We start from the raw sequence: 22740 nt of genomic DNA on the forward strand, positions 1-22740 counted from the left end.
TATATACACAAAATCAATTGGTTCTACTGAGAAATTTCTCAATGAAGGAGCTGGCCACCAATAAATCCATTAGGATGCTCTTAAACTGAATTTCACTGGTCGTTAAGCTTTTTATGGCTGCTGGCAAGCTATTGAAAAAGTGTGTTCCTGAATAATGCACACCTTTTTTTTACAAGAGTAAGTGACTTTAAATCCTTGTGAAGATTGTTCTTATTTCTAGAGTTGATTCCAAGAACTGAGCTGTTGGTTTGAAAAGGTGATATATTTTTAATTAACAATTTTCATTAAGGAATAAGTATATTGGGAAACGGTAGTTAGTATCCCTAGTTCCCTAAAAAGGCCTCTGCAGGATGTTTTGGAGTCCACACAACATATAACTCTTATTGCACGTTTTTGTGCCCAGAAAACGTTAGCTTGGCTTGATAAATTACCCCAAAAAATAATTCCATAGCATATTATGGAGTGAAAGTAAGCACAGTACTCCAGCTTTTTTCATTTTTGTATTCCCTATGTCTGACAGAATTGGCATTGCAAATAGAGATTTGTTTAGATGCTTCAGACGTTCTGTGGTGTGCTCCTTCCAGTAGAATTTATTATCAAGCTGTGATCCCAAGAATTTAACACAATCCACTTCTTCTACCTGCTTGTCATCATGTTACACATAGAGGGTGGTCCATCGATAGTGACCAGGCCAAATATCTCACGAGATAAGCATTAAACGAAAAAAATACAAAGAACAAAACTCGTCTAGCATGAAGGGGGAAACCAGATGGCGGTATGGTTGGCCCGCTAGATTGCACTGCCATAGGTCAAACGGATATCAACTGCACTTTTTAAAATAGGAACCCACATTTTTATTACACATTCGTGTAGTACGTAAAGAAATACGAATGTTTTGGTTGGACCACTTTTTTCACTTTGTGATAGATGGCGCTGTAGTAGTCACAAACGTATACGTACGTGGTATCACGTAACATTCCGCCAGTGCGGACGGTAACTGCTTCGTGATACATTACCCGTTTTAAAATGGACCGCTTACCAATTGTGGAAAAGGTTGATATATGGCTATTGTGATCAAAATGCCCAGTGGCCCGTGCTATGTATGCTGCTCGGTATCTTGGGCGACATCATCCAAGTGTCCGGACCGTTCGCCGGATAGTTACGTTATTTAAGGAAACAGGAAGTGTTCAGGCACTTGTGAAACGTCAACAACGACCTGCAACAAATGATGATTCCCAAGTAGGTGTTTTACCTGCTGTCGCGGCTAATCCGCACATCAGTAGCAGATAAATGGCGCGAGAGTCGGGAATCTCAGACACGTCGGTGTTGAGAATGCTACATCAACATCGATTGCACCCGTACCATATTTATGTGCACCAGGAATTGCACCCCGACGACTTTGAACGTCGTGTACAGTTCTACCACTGGGCAAAAGAGAAATTACAGGGTGATGACAGATTTTTTGCATGTGTTCTATTTAGCGACGAAGCGTCATTCACCAACAGTTGTAACGTAAACCGGCATCATATGCACTATTGGGCAACGGAAAATCCACAATGGCTGCGGGAAGTGGAACATCAGTGCCTTTGGCGGGTCAATGTATGGTGCGGCATTATGGGAGGAAGGATAATTGACCCCCATTTTATCGATGGCAGTCTAAATGGTGCAATGTATGCTGATTTCCTACGTAATGTTCTACCGATGTTACTACAAGATGTTTCACTGCTTGACAGAATGGCGATGTATTTCTTACATGATGGATGTCTGGGACATAGCTCGCGTGTGGTTGAAGCGGTATTGAATAGCATATTTCATGACAGGTGGATTGGTCGTCGAAGCACCATACCATGGCCTGCACATTCACCGGATTTGACGTCCCCAGATATCCTTCTGTGGGGAAAGTTGAGGGATATTTGCTATCGTGATCCACCGACAACGCCTGACAAAGTGCGTCAGCGCATTGTCAATGCATGTGCGAACATTACGGAAAGCGAATTACTCGCTGTTGACAGGAATGTCGTTACATATATTGCCAAATGCAATGAGGTTGACGGACATCATTCTGAGCATTTATTGCATAAATATGGTATTTACAGGTAATCTCCCTGTAACAGCATGAGTTCTCAGAAATGATAAGTTCACAAAGGTACATGTATCACATTGGAACACCCGAAATAAAATGTTCAGACGTACCTACATTCTGTATTTTAATTTAAAAAACGTACCTGTTACCAACTGTTCGTCTAAAATTGTGAGCCATATGTGTGTGACTATTACAGCGCCATCTATCACAAAGCTAAAAAAGTGGTCCAACTAAAACATTCATATTTCTTTACGTACTACACGAATATGTAATAAAAAATCGGGGATCCTAATTAAAAGAAAATCAGTTGATATCCGCTTGACCTATGGCAGAGCCATCTAGTGGGCCAAACATAGCGCCATCTGGTTTCCCCCTTCAAGCTAGACAAGTGTCGTTCTTTGTAGTTTTTTCGATTGACGGTTACTTCGTGAGATTTTTGGCCTGGTCACGATCAATGGACCACTCTGTATACTAGTGTGATACCACTTGCAAATTATGAACAGCATGTAGTGTGTATTTTCAAAGTTTAGTCATAAAGAAACGGCTAGGAACCGGTGATTAATGTGCACTGTGACCTAATGGGAGAGTTGTGGTGCCCTGGAAGTATTTTAAGTTCAGAGTTGGCGTGGCCGCGCTGGGGCCTCCCGGCAGGCCGGCTGCGGCTCGTCGGCGGCCACGTGGTGCCGAACGTTAGCCGGGGTTCATCAGCCACATGGGTGGGAATTCCACGGTGACGCTGTGTCGATGAAGGAGACAGGCAGGGAGTGCCAAGGATGGCGGACTTTGTGAAACCTCAATGGCAGACATTTCACAGTTCATATAGAAATTAATAGTAACCAGATGAATCATTATAACTCAAAAAGAATAATGTACATTACCACTATTTGAACGACAATTCTGATGGTGTAAGCAGATTTTCAATATCTTTATTAGTTTAAAGTTTAATGTCTGACGATAAATTATACAAGTAACACCGAGTAACGAACTTTTGTCTATCGGCGTGTCTTTAGAAAGCTGTTAGTGTAAACCGAAATTGGTATAAATTAGAGGCATGTAGCTTTGAAATTACATTTATTGGAGGTAAAAGTGGCCGATTACTCTCGAGCTGGTTGGGCCATAAATATGCCACAGTTACATGAAAAAAGTGTAGCAGCATGCTTATAAATATATATGTATTCATCTATGACTTTGTTTATATCCGATATATACTATTTATGAAGAAATTGGTTAAATATTTACTGTGTTTTAGAAAGCACAGAGACATTAGGCTACTGGCCTACCTACAGTTCTATACCTTTGATATATGTTTATTTAATTTGTTTATGTATTTAATAATGAGTGTTAGAGCGTGCTTATTTTCCACCCATAGGAATATTTATTTAATTTAAAGTTAATTAAATGTAAATCCAGTGTTTTGTATGTGTTTCAAAATGTTTGTGAGTGTGCATTGGCTTGGAGACATGACGGAAGCGCTATCGCTAATCGCAGCGCTCGTTACTAGGGGAGGCGACTACCGAAGTGAATGGAGGAGGAGTTCTGAAGATGACACGGGTGAGAGGCCAGGACGGGACGATTTCACAGGACTGAGTGTCTGGGACGCACAGCGCCGCAGAGACTTGGAGATTCTTGAGCGGTTTGTGAATGGTCGCGGCAGATGCAAATACTTCAGAGTGCTGACTTCTGCAGTTGGGAGATTTCTATGGCTTCTACAGTGAAGATGTAGTGTGAATTTAGAAGTGAATATCTCACGAGCTATGTTGTTGTTCATAACTAATTATGTGCAGTAGGAATCTGTTGTTTCCCTGCTATTCAACTTATATTTTATTTAATTACTGGACCATCAACACCAATAAGTGTTTTGCAGAAATATCTCAAAAGTACTTCTACTGTCATACTCCTCATTTACAGTCATTAAAATAGCACCTGTAGATTTTATTTAATTGCAATCTTTCATTTATAAATTTATATCTTATATTCATAACTCACAATTGCCGAATGATTGGAACCTTCGACAGTTCGACTCATGTGTGTATTCATATTGTACGCTGTAGACTCAGAGGTTTTTGGCTTGTAACGCGGCAACTACGTATCCCAGGCCCTAGACAATGAAACCAGCCAAAACTTTTAATATTTCATCACTGAGTCAGACAGTACATGGGTGAGTACCACCCCACCACGCCATTTCATTTTATATGAAAGCCCACACCACAAATATTTTACCAGCCAATATTTCTAAGACTACTCTTTATATACTATCTATTGCAATGTTGCATCATTGGCAAACGCAACAAACTTGGCATCTGGTAATGATAATGATGAAAGTTCACTGATATGCACAAGAAAAAGTAATGGCCCTAAGATTGAATCTTGTGGGACCCCACATGTAATTAGCTCCTGGTTGAATGATGCCTGATAGCTTAATACATGTCTCTTTCCTAATAATACCGTTTTTTCCTGCCAGAGATATAAGATTTGAACCATTTTGCAGCATTTCCTGTTAGACCATAATACTCTAATTTACTTAGAAGGATATTGTGATTTACTCAGTCAAATGCCTCTGACAGATCACAGAATGTACCCGTTGCCTGCAGTGTTTTGTCTGATAAATTAAATAAATAAATAAGTGTAGATAGCTTGCTCAATATCAGAACCCTTTAGAAATCCGAACTGCTGCTCTGACAGTATGTTATTTGTGATAACATGGTTATAAAGCCGATTTTACATTCCCTTCTCTAAAATCATTGAGAATTCAGGCAAAAGTGAAATTGGACGGAAATTTTACGGTATTTCTTTATCTCCTTTCTTAAACAGTGGATTAACTTCAGCATACTTCAACTATTCACGAAATAATCCACTGATAAACGACTGTTTACACAGATGGATTAATATGTTACTCAACTCAGAATCACATTGTTTAATTAACTTTATTGATATTTCATCATACCAACTAGATGTAACTTGATTTTAAAGATTTTATAATGGACATTACTTCTTCTGGGGTAGTGAGAGTCAAATTCATTATGAAAGTTACTTTAAATTTAAATATGTGTATGATAAATTGAGAACAACTCGATCTTTAATGCATCGGAAACATATCTGGCAAAGGAAAGTTACTAACGAGGAAAGGGAAATTGGTACTTCTGCCGCTGTGGTTCGAGATCCTCATGTATTTTCACGTCAGATAGCAAGGGAATCTGGCATGAGTCACAGTAGTGTTGTTCGTGTTTTGCATCGACATAACATCATCCTTACCATATATGTCTCCACCAAGAATTAACTGCTATGGACTGTATGCTTCGCATTGAATTCTGCCAATGGGCTAAACTTCAGATTCAGAAGACGACACATTTATTAATTTGATTTAATATTCTGATGAAGCTACATTCACGAACCATGGAAATGTTACTTCCTGGCAGATTAAAACTGTGTGCCCCCCCGAGACTCGAACTCGGGACCTTTGCCTTTCGCGGGCAAGTGCTCTACCAACTGAGCTACCGAAGCGCGACTCACGCCCCGTCCTCAAAGCTTTACTTCTGCCAGTATCTCGTCTCCTACCTTCCAAACTTTACAGAAGCTCTCCTGCAAACCTTGCAGAACTAGTACTCCTGAAAGAAAGGATATTGCGGAGACATGGCTTAGCCACAGCCTGGGGGATGTTTCCAGAATGAGATTTTCACTCTGCAGCGTAGTGTGCGCTGATACGAAACTTCGTGGCAGATTAAAACTGTGTGCCCGACCGAGACTCGAACTCGGGACCTTTGCCTTTCGCGGGCAAGTGCTCTACCAACTTTTTTTTTTTTTTTGGACGGCTGAAAATGTGTGCCCCGACCGGGACTCGAACCCGGGATCTCCTGCTTACATGGCAGACGCTCTATCCATCCTTTTTTTTTTTTTTTTTTGTTAAATATAAGCTAATGACAGAATGACAGTCAGGGGTGAGAGTGGGCAGGGCTCGTACTTGGAGGCCTGGCCACGGTGTCCCCGTCTCCTGACAGGATAAATAAGGCAACAGGAAGGAAACATTGTGCATTGTAATTTCTGTGTTAGTAACAATAAATTTTATTTATTCATTTAATTTTAATGTCCCAAAAGAAAAATCATATATAAAAAAGAAGGGAAAGAAATATAGGGCTGAAGTGACATCCTCGTCACTTCACTGGGAGTAATATCCTATCCCTCGATACAACGTAAACCTGGGACTCCCCACCGCTTCGGGGGGTTATGAAACATGCTGCCTAGAAAGTTCGCAAAATGCGTTTTCTATTTAGAGTGGCGTCGGATTATTTCGTGTTGTTCTAGTAGATAATGCCAATAGTCCATGCCCGATATCAAGGTCCGCGAGAGCACGTAGTGCGATGCGTGTCTTCCAATCCATCGGATTGCCGAAGTTTTTTGTGAGGGGAAAAAGACAGCGTCAGGGAAAAATAAAGCGTCCGTCGTGATCGTTGATTCATCGGTGCGTCGGAGGAGGGCCATGATGCGTTGCGTCAGCCGCCAAACATCCTTTGCCCCACTGCACTGCAGAGAACGTTCGTCGGTGTCCTGCATGCCACATATAAGGCAGAGCGGGGAATCTACCGTGCGAATGTCGTACAATCGTTGGCGATTGACTGTCTTGCGGTTGATTAGTGTATACCATGACGATCGCGCTGCTGTGGTGAGGAGAGGTATATGGACAGCTCGCCAAATCTGTCGCCAGTTTCGTGTTGGGTATTTAAGTTCGACAACATTGCTGCCATGATGACGCCGCAAGTATCGATATATCTCACGGGTACTGGGGATTCTTGTAGAAGGTATCTGTAACTGTAGATAACTAAAATCAACAAAAAATCGCGCGACGTGAGAAAAAGAGGGCGAGATTGTGCCGACCGCCACCGGTGGTTCAAAGGACGTCGGAAGAAGCACATCCAGGATGGCCGACGTGATGGCGTGTTGCCGTTGGTTCCAAGTGCGTAGCGTCGCTCGCAGGTATAGAGCTAGAGCCTTGTTCTGCACATCCGTGACGTTAAGGCCTCCAGAATGGTGTGGGAGAGTTAAAGTCTCGTATTTGATCTTAAACAACATTCCTTGGCTGACAGAGTATCCAAAGGCCGCCATTAATCTGTCGGCAATACCATGTGGCATTGGCAGTACCTGTGCCATGTGCGGCAGTCGCGAGGCCAGGTGAACATTAGTGTAGTCCACCCTTTGGAGCAGGTCGTGCGTTCGGAGTGAATTGTTGCGTATGTGCAGTCGGACGTTCTGGAGGAGACGTCGATAGCTCGCCGCCGCTGATTGCCGTAGCGATCGGGTGAACAATACACCTAAGGATCGCAAGATGTCCACCGTCGTAAACGGACTGTGCAGAGCGTCCAGCCCTCGACCGATGTGCATGATCTTGGTTTTATTCATGTTGACTCTGCTTCCCGCAGCTACTCCGTACGTAGTAAGAAGGGTAACCACCTGACTTACTTCGTTCTCCGACCGGACGAGTCTCATCAAGTCGTCGGCATATGCACGACACGTGAAGGAGCTCGCACGGAGTCGGACGCCTGTTAGAGTCCGTCTAAGAGTCTGCATCAATGGTTCGAGCGCTATTGTAAACAGTATCATCGACAAGGGACATCCTTGCCTAACTGAGCTGCAAACAGGAATCGTTCCTACCTCCCTGCCATTGACTCTCACCGTCGAAGAAGCCCCGCGAAGGAGGCGCATGAGGACTGTAATAAAATCCTGTGGTATCGCCATGCGTCGCATGGTCCTGTCAAGGAAATCATGGTTGATCCTGTCAAAGGCACGATCAAAATCCACCTATACGAACGCCGCTCGCATGCGACAAGCTTCCGCCAGGGAAATTACGTCACGGTATTCGCCGAGGATAGAATGTATGTTGCTCCGAACCCCTAGACAAGCCTGGTCTGGTGGTATTGTCTTGGATATTACAGTCTTGAGCCTTGCCGCCAACATTCGCACAAAGATCTTATAGTCAGTATTGAGCATCGTGAGAGGTCTAAATTGATGGGTGCTGTCACTCGCTGTCGATTTCGGTATTGGTATGAGCAGTCCCGCCATGAACTGCGACGGAACGTCCGTGTCAGGGCTCAGTAACTCATTATACATCAATACCAACTGGGACATCATTAAATCCGCAAATGTGCGATAAAATTCGAGTGTCAACCCATCTGTCCCAGGGGATTTATGCACCGCACCCTTCGCGAGTGCGCCCCGGATGTCGTCTTCCGTTTGGGGTTCCAATAGCGCCTCTGCATCCGCACCATCCACCTCCGTTTGCATCTGTCGCAAAATTTCATCTCCTGTCAGATTGTCCGTCGGCGTCCCAGTGAAAAGGAGGCGGTAATGCTCCAGAAACTCAGCAGCAATGTCCTGTTGTGATGTCAAGGGCCGACCATCGTCATCATGGAGCACTGTGATTAGGGATCGGCGATTACGCGCATGACCCTTGGACACATGGTGCATGCCAATACGTTCTCCATCGACGTTGTCCAAGCACCGAGCACGGATCGAAAGTCCCTCCAGTCGACGTCTCGTGATCGATAAAATGCTGGCCTGAATGCGATGGACTTCCGCTTGACGCTCGGGCGATGGGGCCCTGAAGGACAGGTCGCGGAGCACCATGTAGTAATAATCAACTGTATCTCGGAGCCATTTCGCTTTTTCCTTGCCATACGTTATGAGAGCTCTTCGTATCGCCGGTTTTGCACACTGCAGCCACCACGAAAGAACCGTACGGTGCAGCGGCAGACGGCGAGTGCAAGTCTGCCATGTTTCTTCGATCCGCTGGCGACATTCGAGATCCACCAATAAAGATGAATTAAGTTTCCAGGAACTACGACTCCGCCAGACCCGCTGCTGTGGGAGGGTTAACGTACATAAATATGCAAGGTGATCCGTAAAAGCTGTGGGCCAACGTTAAGCAGCCAACACGTGAGCTCTTAATCCGTCAGAAACATAAATCCGATCCAGCCTGCTCGCCGAGTGGCTAGTAAAATATGTGTAACCCTCTCGCTGCCCATGGATCTTTTCCCACGTGTCCATAAGGGCCATGTCCCGGCAGATCGTTTTCAATGCGTGGCAGGAGCTGAAATTAGGAGTTTGATCCTTCGGTGTGAGTACACAGTTAAAATCCCCCCCTACCAAGATGTGGTCATACCTCCCACTGAATAGGGGGGCAATCTCCTCCGAGTAGAAACGTGCACGTGCCTGTCGATTGTCAGATCCGGAGGGTGCATAGATGTTGACGATACGAATGCCGTTCACGGTCATAGCCAAACCCCGAGCCGAAGGAAGGTAATCGAGGTCACACATCGGAATCCCTTCCCGGACTAGTATCGCTGTGCCACGTCCTCCATCTGGAGGTAAGTGTTGTATCCAAGCACGTCGGGAAAAGCAGCATTGCAGGTTTCCTGCATCAGCAGAATATCAACGTCTGTGGCGTAAATCATGTCCCGGAGAAGTTGCATCTTTGCTAGCGAACGTGCGGCGTTAATGTTCGCGGTGCCCACCTTATATGCTTGGTTCGTTGTCGTTGTCATGCTCGTGTCATGTCATTGAGAACTCGAAAGGCTGTAGTACACTATTCGTCCTCAGAGGGTTGCCCGCCAACGGGCTGCCCTCCTTTGTTGTCGTTCCGTGATGTGCATCCTGTAGGTGAGTGGTCATCATTTGGGGGTGGCAATTCCTGTATGTCTTCGACTGGTTCCGCCCAGTCGCAGTGGTCATCCATCCGAGAAACGTCCTCTGATGTGTTTCGACGTGGCTGCCGGGACATTGGTGTCCCTGACTCCTTCGTCGGCAGCGCTGGGGCAGTCGGTGTCAATGAAGAGTGACCATCTGAAAGGCAGGACATCCGGTCACCATCTGACGGAATCCTGTCAGCGTCCTCTAAAGGCACGTGTTCTGTGTCAGACAGTTCTTCGGCTAGGATACCTTCCGTGTCCCCTGGGCTAGGGGGGGACTTGTCACCGGAACTATGGCGACGCTTTTTGCGACGCTTCGGCGATCGCTGTTTGCGTGCCCTGCCCTCTGCTGCCTCACTGTGGTCGTCGATCGTTCGTTGGTCCGTTGCCGGCGCCACTGTCTCGACCTCTACTTCCACGCCGCGTACTACATGTGAGTTTTCGGAATGTTCATCCCTCGATTGACGTGACGTGGGTGTATGGACATTCTCCGAGTCACTTCCATGCTCCCGTAACTCGGTCTGCTCTTGCATAAACACGTCCTTGTCACGCTCCGAACTTGGCAACACCTCCCGGCGGGCCACCGACACGTACGTCATCGGCAGTTGCGTGGGAACTTCTCGCTGTGACGCTTCGCCATGTGTGTATGCACTCCGAGCGGATATGTCCTTCTCCACCACAGCCAGAACAGGTGCGTGGCTGGCCATCGTAGATCACAATACCTCGACAGCCGCCAATGTATAAATAAGACGGGATATGTTTAGTAAGGACGATCCGCACCTGTCGCACGCCGTTTAGCACAGGATAGGTACTAAAACTTGCCCAGCGTTCAGGCGTATGACTAAGTACCGTTCCATATGGTCGCAGCGATTCAGTAACCATCGATTCTGGCACCTCAAAGGGCAATTCAAAGATCCGAATGACCCTCACACCCAATCCTGAAGGAGTTACTGTTACATCGCTGATATGGCCATCAGAGTGTCGAAATTTAAATCCTCTTTGAGCAGCGGAGAGAGTTCTTTCACACGCAGCTTCATCGGTCATCTTTACGTACATAGTACGTTTTACAATGGACAGGTGTATTCCAATTATGTCTGCAGCAGGTAAACGAACTTCTTCCCTCAAGAAACGCTCTATTTCGAAAGCTTTGGGTCTGGCAAATTCGTTGTCGAACGTAAATTGGAGCGTAGTCTTTCGAAAATTGTGTGCCATGGCGATCGAGTCAGACAACAACACACGCGAGTACCGGCGGTGTAAACACTTCCTCGTCCACGCGCGCCCGCGGCCGGGACAGCAGGTCCGTGCCGCGCCACCGTCTAAAGCAGACTCTGTAGAATACGATATAGGCAGGAAGATACTGTTCCCGCCCGGGATCGAACCGGGGACCTTCTGCGTGTGAAGCAGACGTGATAACCGCTACACCACGCAAACGACGGTTCCAACTGAGCTACCGAAGCACGACTCACGCCTGGTCCTCACAGCTTTACTTCTGCCAGTATCTCGACTCCTACCTTCTAAACTTGACAGAAGCTCTCCTGCGAACCTTGCAGAACTAGCACTCCTGAAAGAAAGGATATTGCGGAGACATGGCTTAGCCACAGCCTGGGGGATGTTTCCAGAATGAGATTTTCACTCTGCAGCGGAGTGTGCGCTGATATGAAACTTCCTGGCAGATTAAAACTGTGTGCCCGACCGAGACTCCGCTGCAGAGTGAAAATCTCACTCATGGAAATGTTAATTTGCATAACATGTATTATTGGGCAACTGAAGAGTCATGTTGGCTGCGGCAAGTGGCACACCAAAAACCGTGGTCGGTGAATGTATAGTGTGGTATTCTGGAGGACAGAATTATAGGGCCCCAATTTCATCAAAGGAATGGTAGGGTACACCACAATCCTGCAAGAAACATTAGGTCTGCTACTGGAAGAAATACCTCTAGGGACAATGAACAGAATTTGGTATTAATACGATGGGTGTCCGGCATATTTTTCGCTGATGGATAGAAATGAGTTGCAGAGACAATTCTCAAAGTGTAGGATTGGACGCGGAGGAGCTGTGTCGGGCCGGCTCGTTCGCCAGACTTCACGCCTCTGGACTTTTTCTTGTGGGGATTTGTACAAGACATTGTTTATAAAGACGTTCCAACTACACATGAAGATATGCGAGAGAGAACAGTCAGAGCATGTGCTTCGACAGGTGCCGATGTGATAAGGATTACCACTCAACCCATGATAAGAAGATTGCAGAACTACATTGATACCAATGGTCATCACTGCGAACATCTGCCGGCCGAAGTGGCCGTGCGGTTAAAGGCGCTGCAGTCTGGAACCGCAAGACCGCTACGGTCGCAGGTTCGAATCCTGCCTCGGGCATGGATGTTTGTGATGTCCTTAGGTTAGTTAGGTTTAACTAGTTCTAAGTTCTAGGGGACTAATGACCTCAGCAGTTGAGTCCCATAGTGCTCAGAGCCATTTGAACCATTTTTTTTGCGAACATCTTGTGTCAATGGACGTTCACGCCACCTTTGTGACCTTCATTGACCTTAAAGACCTTACTGTTATACATCACTGGATTCGTCTCGATTGCCGCTATCAGAAAATTCCACTCAAAAGAAAGTAACCTTCATATTTCTGAAGCGACCCCACCTAGCAACAAAAAACCAACGTCATATTATGGCCCTCCTTGTCCCATGCAACTTTTGTCCCACAAACTTTTCAACTCCTGTCATACTTTTGGAGTTATTCTTGGAGGCAATAGTTGGTGACTCACCCTGTGAAATACGAGTACGAAGTTTAAGCTATATCAACTTGAAAAAATCTGGTTTATGTACCACCTAAAATATTTATTCCAATTCATGTACTCAACACCTCAAAACAAACATCTCCAAAATCTTTTAAAATTTAGTCAGTAATAATGTTGTTACGATGTATATTCTTTGTTCTTTGTGATAATGTTTCTCTTCTGCGATATGATCTTTGCACCTAATAGTTTCCCGACGCCATATTTGTTTACAAAATATGACAGTTCACATGTGATGTGTTACAGCACTGAAAGGAACCTGTAACCACTGGAGATACTCTATTTTACTTTTACCTTTAGATATACGTTTAGTTTTTTTTTGTCAAATGAAATCAAAAATCACCTTGTGAAATAGGGTTTTTTCCTACCAATAAAGATTGCCATAAGTTTCCCCAAAAAAGCATAACATAATACAAACACCCAAGTCATACTAACAAACTGACGATGGAGGTTTAAACCTTTGAAACTCGTCGTGGAGATAAATAAACAGTGTCTGGTAACAGTAGACTTGTTGTTTCATTCAATGTCAGTAACAGTCACGGTAAAACCTATCCTAAAATGTTTGCATTTAATGTATCACAATACCTTGGAGTGTTTCCAGCAACACACTAAATTTTATGAATGATTAGTATTTTCAACTTATTCGCATACTTCTTCATTTTTCGCTGTCCTGTTTATGTCTTCCTTTCTGAACGAACACGAACAATGCCAGAGATGCTGACAGTACACTCTGTTCGTCTTGTTTGCAAACAAACTTATTGTATTCACTCACAGTACTCGCTGTTGACAACAGAAATGACCACATTACTCTTTGCCCTGTGGCTTGTATTCTGTGCTTCTTGGCTGTACCTTGGGTTTGCCTATCCGGCCGTACCTAAAGCAATATCACTGAGTACGTTTCAGTACACTCTCATCATCTTTTTGATGTGATCTCTATGGCGGCTATACCATGAATAAGCATGAAGTGGGAAGTGAAAGCATTACTCTAAAGCTATAAAAAATTTGGTACAAACAGCTGACCATCGATGAAACAGTAACTCTTGATGACTTTTCCAACAGAACCTCTCATCATAATGGTAACGGACTTGCACGATTACTTAACATCATCTGTGTTTTCCAAGAACGAAAAATATATATTTCAGGTAAATCAGTTTGTCACTCAATCAAGGCCACGAAAAAATCAGTACTGAAGCTGTGGTCACAATATTACAGATACATTCTTTACTTTCAGCATTGTAGCCATGTGGCGATAATAAGTCAAGATACGACAGTACTTCCATACTACAAAAATTCTGCTTCATTTTAAGGAGCGTCATTAAAAGGTTCTGACAGAAATTAGTACTGGCGTGAATAAGATCAAAACCGCATGTGATATTATCAAACTTGAGAGTGGAGTGCTAAGTCATTGTAAAAGGCGCCGTTACCATTGAACTAAATGACTATGTTTAGGGTAATAATTCTCAACTTGTGAGTACATTTAACACTTACTTCTCAAGTGGAGGAGCAAAGATAGGACAATGATTCATTTGAAGAAGCAAGAGAATATACAAAAATGTTATTTCCCAAACCTTAAGCAGCAGGAAGTAGCACCAAAATCCTTCGTTGAAATTAAAATATTTAAAAAATTATAAAAAAGTTTATTTGGTGTTGACAGAATTTCAAACACCATACTGAAAAGCTGTTCCAACTTCATAAGTAATGTCCTCAGTAACAATGTAATGCATCACTGGCAAAGGCAATTTTTCCATACAGGTTAATGTGTGCAATTGTCAAGCCTCTTCATAAGGAAAGTGGAAAGAAAGACCCAAATAATTGTATCAATGCGTGATGTCTCTTTTTGCCGGACACGTCCGGAAGAACAGACCCACATGGAATCCACAGATGTGATACATATTTATTAAGGTGTAGGGGCAGAAAGGACAGGAAACGGAAGGAACTATTGATGTCAGCTGTATCAGAAAGAGGTGGGTTTACCAAGGAGCATATAGAGATTGACCACATAATTGCGGTACACACTACTACTAGATGGCGCAGTGGTTAACGAACGATTAACTGCCCAAGACGCGGGAGATCCCCGATTCTTATCCGGTCCGGCCCATACTTTCATTCATTGTCCATTGTTCCCCATAAAGTCCCGATGCTGTAGACGTCAATAGCTCCTTCCCTTTCCTTTCCCTTCGTTTCTGTCCCCTCTATCTTTGATTTACATACTTAAATGATTGTCACCAATTTTATTAGTGTTATCTTTTCCCAAAATATCCGGCAAAAATTTGTACTCGAGGGTATTGTCACAATGAAGTGAAAATAGTTTACTTGGCATATGACAGTTTGGATTACAGAAGGGTTGCTCGATTGTGAATACTATTTGTACATTCAGTCATCAAACAGACAACAATAATAAAATACCTCAGCTGTGGTTTTTATCACCTCCCCAAGGCCTTTGGAAACATGCCACTCTCTTATAAAACTCAGATTTTATGCAAATGCTGGCCCTAGGCAGACCTGGTTTGAATCATGCGAAACAAGCAAAATGTAAATTGTTGTGCTAAATAATTCTAACAATTCTTGAAGGAGAGAACGATCCCAGCCGTAGTCAGACATAGAAATAATTTGATGATGAAAGTTTAAAATTTTTGTTGGACCCGGACTCAAACCCGGATCTCCCACTGAAGACGAGACCTCGCCTTAACATACTGTGCCATCCAGACCGCCGTGAAGTTATTGCTTATCGTACATTTCAGATATGTGAGGTGTATAACAGAGATCGTGGTACATCTTACTATATGTCTACAATGCCGTTGGTTCTTAGAACGAGGAATCACCGTAAAGCAAATGAATCAGAGTCTGTGTCCGTGTGGGTTAAAGGTGCACTGAATTTTGCAAAGTTTGAAGTTGTTGGTGATGTCACGCATTATTATAGAAACTGAAATAAAGCACCTGACCTTTCCTTATTTGACCTTCAGCACACATTTGACCCAATAGGTTTCTTTTTTGCTGTCGTGTAATATTTTTTTATTTCTTTCTTATTTTCTCAAGATCAAAGAAGGAAAGGACAGGTGATTTTTTTCAGTTTCTGAAATAATGCGTGACATCACCAACAACTTTAATCTTTGCACAATTCAGTGCGCCTTTAACCCATACGGACACAGACTCGGATTCATTTACTTTGTCCTAACAACCAGCGGCATTGTAGACATATAGTAAGATGTACCACGATCTCTATTATACACCTCACATATCTGAAATGTGCGATAAGCAATAATTTCTCTGCTTAAAATTCTCCAGCCATGATACAGTCTCCACTTCACCACCACGTATTAGAGCAGTGTAACCCAGCCACTACCATGTGCACTAGCATCAGCATTAGTAAGTGTAAAATTCAGTGCGCATCCACAAAACACTGAAGGACCATTCAGAATAACTTGCGCATCTACTCCACTCTTCGTAGTAATACCTATATAACCAATATCTTTATACACTGTAAGGCGCGAACGCCTTCTCCTAAAATAACGCGGCATAACAAACTGTGACGATGCTGCTGCACGTGCGGCTGCTCGACGACTGACGCCGTCTTATTAGAAACGTCGCTTAAATAGCTGCCAGTTATCAGACCGTGATCCGGTGGCCAGTAGCGAGCCGAGTCCCTTATCAACTTCCGGCGTGGGAGCAATAGCGCGCGCGTTGCTAAGTAAAACTAATAGCTCCGCGCAAGAACGCCCAGTGGGCAACGCAAAGTACCTAGAACGCCGTACAAAGTACACTAGCGGATAGAATATATACAGGGTGTTACAAAAAGGTACGGTCAAACTTTCAGGAAACATTCCTCACACACAAATAAAGAAAAGATGTTATTTGGACATGTTAGAGCTCATTTCAGTTTCGTCAGTGTGTACTGTACTTCCTCTATTCACCGCCAGTTGGCACAATTGAAGGAAGGTAATGCTGACTTCGGTGCTTGTGTTGACATGCGACTCATTGCTCTACAGTACTAGCATCAAGCACATCAGTACGTAGCATCAACAGGTTAGTGTTCATCACGGACGTGGTTTTGCATCCAGTGCAATGTTTACAAATGCGGAGTTAGCAGATGTCCATTTGATGTATGGATTAGCACGAGACAATAGCCGTGGTGCGGTACGTTTGTATCGAGACAGATTTCCAGAAAGAAGGTGTCCCGACAGGAAGACCTTCGAAGCAATTGATCGGCGGCCGGCCGGGGTGGCCAAGCGGTTAAAGGCGCTACAGTCTGGAACCGCGCGACCGCTACGGTCGCAGGTTCGAATCCTGCCTCGGGCATGGATGTGTGTGATGTCCTTAGGTTAGTTAGGTTTAAGTAGTTCTAAGTTCTAGGGGACTGATGACCATAGAAGTTAAGTCCCATAGTGCTCAGAGCCATTTTGAGCAATTGATCGGCGTCTTAGGTAGCACGGAACATGCCTGCCTATGACTCGCGACTGGGGAAGACCTAGAACGACGAGGACACCTGCAATGGACGAGGCAATGCTTCGTGCAGTTGACGATAAGCCTAATGTCAACGTCAGAGGCGTTTCTGCTGTACAAGGTAACGTTGACCACGTCACTGTATGGAGAGTGCTACGGGAGAACCAGTTGTTTCCGTACCATGTACAGCGTGTGCAGGCACTATCACAGCTGATTGGCCTCCACGGGTACTCTTCTGCGAATGGTTCATCCAACAATGTGTCAATCCTCATTTCAGTGCAAATGTTCTCTTTACGGATGAGGCTTCCTTCCAACGTGATGAAATTGAAAATTTTCACAATCAACATGTGTGGGCTGACGAGAATCCGCACGCAATTGTGCGATCACGTCATCAACGTTTGGGCAGGCATTGTTGGTGATGTCTTGATTGGGCCCCATGTTCTACCACGCACGCTCAATGGAGCACATTATCATGATTTCATACGGGATACTCTACCTGTGTTCCTAGAACATGTGCCTTTACAAGTACGACACAACATGTGGTTCATGCACGATGAAGGTCCTGCACATTTCAGTCGAAGTGTTCGTACGCTTCTCAACAACAGATTCGGTGACCGATGGATTGGTATAGGCGGACCAATTCCATGGCCTCCACGCTCTCCTGACTTCAACCCTATTGACTTTCATTTATGGGGGCATTTGAAAGCTCTTGTCTACGCAACCCCGGTACCAAATGTAGAGACTCTTCGTACTCGTATTGTGGACGGCTGTGATACAATACGCCATTCTCCAGGGCTGCATCAGCGCATCAGGGATTCCATGCGACGGAGGGTGGATGCACGTATCCTCGCTAACGGAGGACATTTTGAACTTTTCCTGTAACAAACTGTTTGAAGTCATGCTGGTACTTTCTGTTGCTGTGTGTTTCCATTCCATGATTAATGTGATTTGAAGAGAAGTAATAAAATGAGCTCTAACATGGAAAGTAAGCGTTTCCGGACACATGTCCACATAACAAATTTTCTTTCTTTGTGTGTGAGGAATGTTTCCTGAAAGTTTGGCCGTACCTTTTTGTAACACCCTGTATATCGTAGCAACTGGCAACAAATAAATATATATAAAAATCAAAGTAGTCAGACGCTAGCAGTCATTATTCCATTCACCTGCTTGCTCTAAGGGAATCCAGTATTTCTGCAAGGGCTGGGACCCTCTTGTGCATAACTGCCTTGATAACATCAGTGCGGATGGACGTCAGGGTCTGAGTCTCATATGGTGATACAGGAATTGTTGCGTACAAGTAGGTGAAGGGATAATAAACGCTAGTAGCGTGTGACAAGTTGAGAATTTGTGTTGCTTTAAAAGCGTGTCCCCTGGGCAGGGCAGCTGAGGCAAACTCTCACGCTATGAGAGAGCGCCGGATTCAAGCCCCAGTCTGGCACAGATCTTCAACTTTCTCGTACGATTTAATGCGACGCCCGACTAAGACTGGGTGGGTTTTTCCTTAGAAATTTGATATTTACAGCCACTGTACCAAACAACAGTGTGGTGTCTGTTCTGTTGGACATGGGCAACAGAGTAGAAACCAGACGTACATTTTCAAACAACTTTGGAAGGTTAGAAAAGTTTAGTGACTGAGAAAAATCACAAAGGGAATACCACAGAGCTCAGATTAGCATTTGCTCCTATTCTTTATACATGTAGATTATCTTGCACTTAACATCTTACAAAGAAAATTTGTACTTTTTGCAGAAAAGACTGATTTTATAATAATTCCTACTATGGTGAAAGCAACGAAGGTGGTTTTAAATTGTATTTGCCAAGGGATTGTTAAGTGGTTCTCAGGAAATGGACTCCCGCGAAATTTTGTATATAACACAGTAAATTAAGTTCTGTACAGCATACAGAGCCATACGAACGAACAGCTGATATGGCAGATGAGCAGGACTTATGAAGCAGGGTAAAATACTCCAAATTTTTGGGTACATGTATTAATGAAAAATTGAATTGGAATAAAGTTCTAGAATGACATTTTCACTGTGCAGTGGAGTGTGCACTAATACGACATTTCCTGGCAGATTAAAACTGTGTACCGGACCGAACCTCGAACTCGGGATCCTCGCCGTTCGCGAACAAATGCTCTACTATCTGAATTCCCGGCGGGGTCACCTCGAGGTGACTGGGTGTTTGTGTTGTACTCATCATTTCATCATCATTTATGAATGTGGCGAGATTGGACTGTGCAAAGGTTGGCAATCTGTACGGGCGCTGATAACCGCGCAGTTGAGCGCCCCACAAACCAAACATCATCATCATCATCTACTATCCGAGCTACGCAAGCTCGACGCAGACCCCGTCCTCACAGTTTCAGTACTGCCAATACCTCGTCTTCTCCCTTCCAAACTTTACAGAAACTCTCCTGCGAACCTTGCAGATCTAGCACTCCTGGGAGAAAGGATATTGCGGACACATGTCTTAGCCACAGCCTGAGAGATGTTTCCAGAATTAAATTTTCACTCTGCAGCGGAGTGTGCGCTCATATGAAACTTACTGGCAGTTTAAAACTGTCTGCGGGACCAAGGCTCGAACTCGGCACCCGAGTCGGTGCAATTCATGGAACTTCCTGACACGAATTTCCCAGTGAGGCGCGAGTTCGAGACTCGGTCCGGCATACAGTTTTAATCTGCCAGGAAATTTTGGAAGGCAGTTATAACTAAGCTCCTCAAACAATAAAGTTCGGCAACTTTTGTTCTCCTTACAATTTCTATTCTTGGAAATAAACGGATAACCTCATGACTATGTGGCTATTTCCACTCAACTACGTCTTACAGAATCATTTTCTATGGTAACTTAGCAATTAGAAAGAAAGTGCTAATTACAGTTAAGCGAGCTGTAAGAATAATATGTAGTTTTCATCTATGGACATCACGTAGCTCTGTCTTCAAGCGGCTAGTCATTTTAACTGTCCCGTCGCAATAGTTATGTTCCTTAATGACATTATTCGTATAAATCCATCATAAAAGCAAAGCGATGTCCAGACCTACAGCATTAGAGGAAGAATGACCTTTATTATCAATTATTAAAACTATCAAACCCTCAGAAAGGGCTTCATACGCAACAAGAAAAATCATTGAGCATTTGACCAGTAACATGAAAAATCTGACAAGTAGCAAAGAAATTATTACATCTAACCTTAAATAACTAGACAAATATTTGCATTTCATGCACGAATATCTATATAAAAGGTTTTAGCCTGTAAAAGAAGCCTTGTTCTTCAGTGTAGTTGCATCAGTAGGGTTAAAAGGTCAAATGTTCATTAATTTTTAACAATAATCATGCATACAAATGCTGTAAAGTAATTAATCACACATTCTTTCGATAAAAGAATCATGCAAGTGGTCTGCGGTACATGTAGGTAACAAACTAAGTAATAATTTCAGATTTCTTTTTGTACCTTAAAATGAACAAGAATACAAGAATTAGTCGTAAATGCCTAGGAGCTTTCAGAAGACGATTGCGTGAGAAACACGAGTCATAAGAAAATGACATCTGTCAGGGGGATACAGAATATTTCCAGGTTTAGATTCTTAGTGGACGCCGTGACGTAGTTTCACTAAGGATTGGGCGTGTCAGGACGTGTAGAAATACCATCGATTCCGAATTATGGCAGCGAATTAGTTTACACTTGTTGACAGACAACCCAATGGCAAGAACCCCAAAGTGGGTTGCTGTCGCGCCTCCCTGGGAAATTCGTGTTATGAAGTTTCACGAATTTCACGGACGTATTGATGTTTACATCACGAATGGTGCCCACAGTGAGCACCTTTAATTTGTGTTAAATAAAGAGACTATCTTTGGCCACTGATATGAGTTATTTTCCCTATGTCCTGTGGATTTCGCGCAGTCGTCCTCTTAAACTTCGGAAGAACTAATCGGTAAGCTTGTACAATGCTCCTGAATAACAGTTTGCAAATATTTTCCTTGCCAATGTGCTGCTTTTAAGAACTGCCTCTAGCCCTTGTGGCTGTTTATGTACATGATTCTTCCCACAATAGCATGCACTAGCCTGCTATATTAATCGATTTTTGCCGTCTACACAAGCAGATCATAATGTACAACTCATGAAAAAACATAAAAATATGGCAAAATTTTGTAGTAATATCTCGGAGTCTTTTGGAGAACATCTTTATTTTACTTAATCATAGATCATTATCTGATAGTATAAATAATTCCAGTATCATCAGATATACGTGGGAAATCTCATAAACGTTTAATGTGGCGTTTCGTTTTGAGGATTTTGGCTTCTCAAACAATTACTAAGTGAACCTACATTCTAGGTAACGGTAAACACATGTAGAGTGTGTCTTCTGGTCACTAAGTGACCGTCACCGAAAGTTAAAGCACGCTACTTCAGTTTAGTAATTTCCAAGTTTACTAAAAATTCAAATATTCTTTTATATACAGATAGAAACACATGTTAGTTTGTAATAATAATTATATTTTGCCTCTCGTACGTCATATACATACTACGTACACTCTCTATATGGCAGTACAATTTATTAAAGGTTGCCCTAATATTCAAGACGTTTTGAGATGAAAGGTGCCCGACGCTGCCATCGTCATTTTTGTTATTAGGTGGTATGCTTGCTTCACGAAAGAAATGAAACACCGAAAAGAGAAAATTGAGTTACTCTGTAGATGCATGGGTTGGGTGCACAGAAATACTGGGCTTGTGAAGCACCCAGAAAAGGAATTTCATAACCAGAAACAAAGTTACGTGTTCTATTTACCTCTGTGGCCCTGTGCGGCAGCAAGAGGAAAGAAAACAGAGAGCGAGGAAAGATATGAAACAGAAAGGTTGCGGAGTGGAAGACGTGGCCCGCATTAGCTGACGTCACAGTGGCCAGTAATCAGAAGGGCGCGGGGCACTGCGGTGGGAGTTCGCTTTGGAAGCGAGAGCAGCGTCTGGGCCACTTTAATGCCGAGTTACGCCGAGTATGTGAGCGAGTTTAATGTTGCGCCGGTTCCATTAAGCCGCGCCGCCGCTGGGCTAACGGCGAGAAATGTGAAGCGCCCGTTGGGAATATTAGGCCAATAAAATACAGGCCGGCGCCCGAGCCGGCACCGTCGGCATCATTCGGCCGTTGTCGCGTGCGCGATCGGATCGTCGCCAACAGCAGTCAGCTGTTCTCGCATCTGCTTTAAGCAGCGCGCAGCACCAGTAATTAATCAGCTCTGGGGACGCAGCAGAGGCAAGCAATGTCTCATAATCTTGACAATTTGAGTAGCCGTACTTACAAATGTTTACAAATCGTTCAATACTTCCGTCAGGTTTATGAACTATTGTAATGGTAGTAGTTCACTGCCATTGCCAACAGTAGGTTCCGTAAAATTAGTTTCAGTGTTACGGCTAAGTTCAGACGGCTCCAAAAAATCCTCGTACACTTAAAATTGTCAACTATGTATGGATTTCGTTGATTTCTGTGACTGCACTACGAAACTTTTAAAACAATTTTTTTCAGGTGCAGTCACGTCTATTTTCAAAATTCATTCATACAAAGCCTTTCAGCAAAATTCAACTATCATTAAGTGCCAAACTCTTACTTATAGGTTAATAATTAATTGCAGATTCAGAAGAAGTACCAAAGGAATTTTTTCAGGTCTGTTAGTGAGACTGTGTACCGAACGGTTGTAGTCCCTGTTCTGAAATATTACTGTATGCGAGTGTGTACCGTTATGTGTGTT

General features: G+C 43.7%; 1 protein-coding gene and 1 non-coding gene across 2 annotated transcripts in view; both read right to left on the reverse strand.

Annotated features, from left to right (window-relative positions):
• The window catches only part of LOC126235063 (uncharacterized), a 559517-nt gene that overhangs the window by 267936 nt on the left and 268841 nt on the right, over positions 1-22740 (reverse strand). The window lies entirely within an intron of this gene.
• Trnav-cac (transfer RNA valine (anticodon CAC)) lies at positions 11118-11190 on the reverse strand. Its single transcript has one exon. It is a non-coding gene; the product is annotated as a tRNA-Val (tRNA).

This window comes from Schistocerca nitens, chromosome 2 (assembly GCF_023898315.1).
Source record: "Schistocerca nitens isolate TAMUIC-IGC-003100 chromosome 2, iqSchNite1.1, whole genome shotgun sequence".
Taxonomy (NCBI): Eukaryota; Metazoa; Arthropoda; class Insecta; order Orthoptera; family Acrididae; genus Schistocerca; species Schistocerca nitens.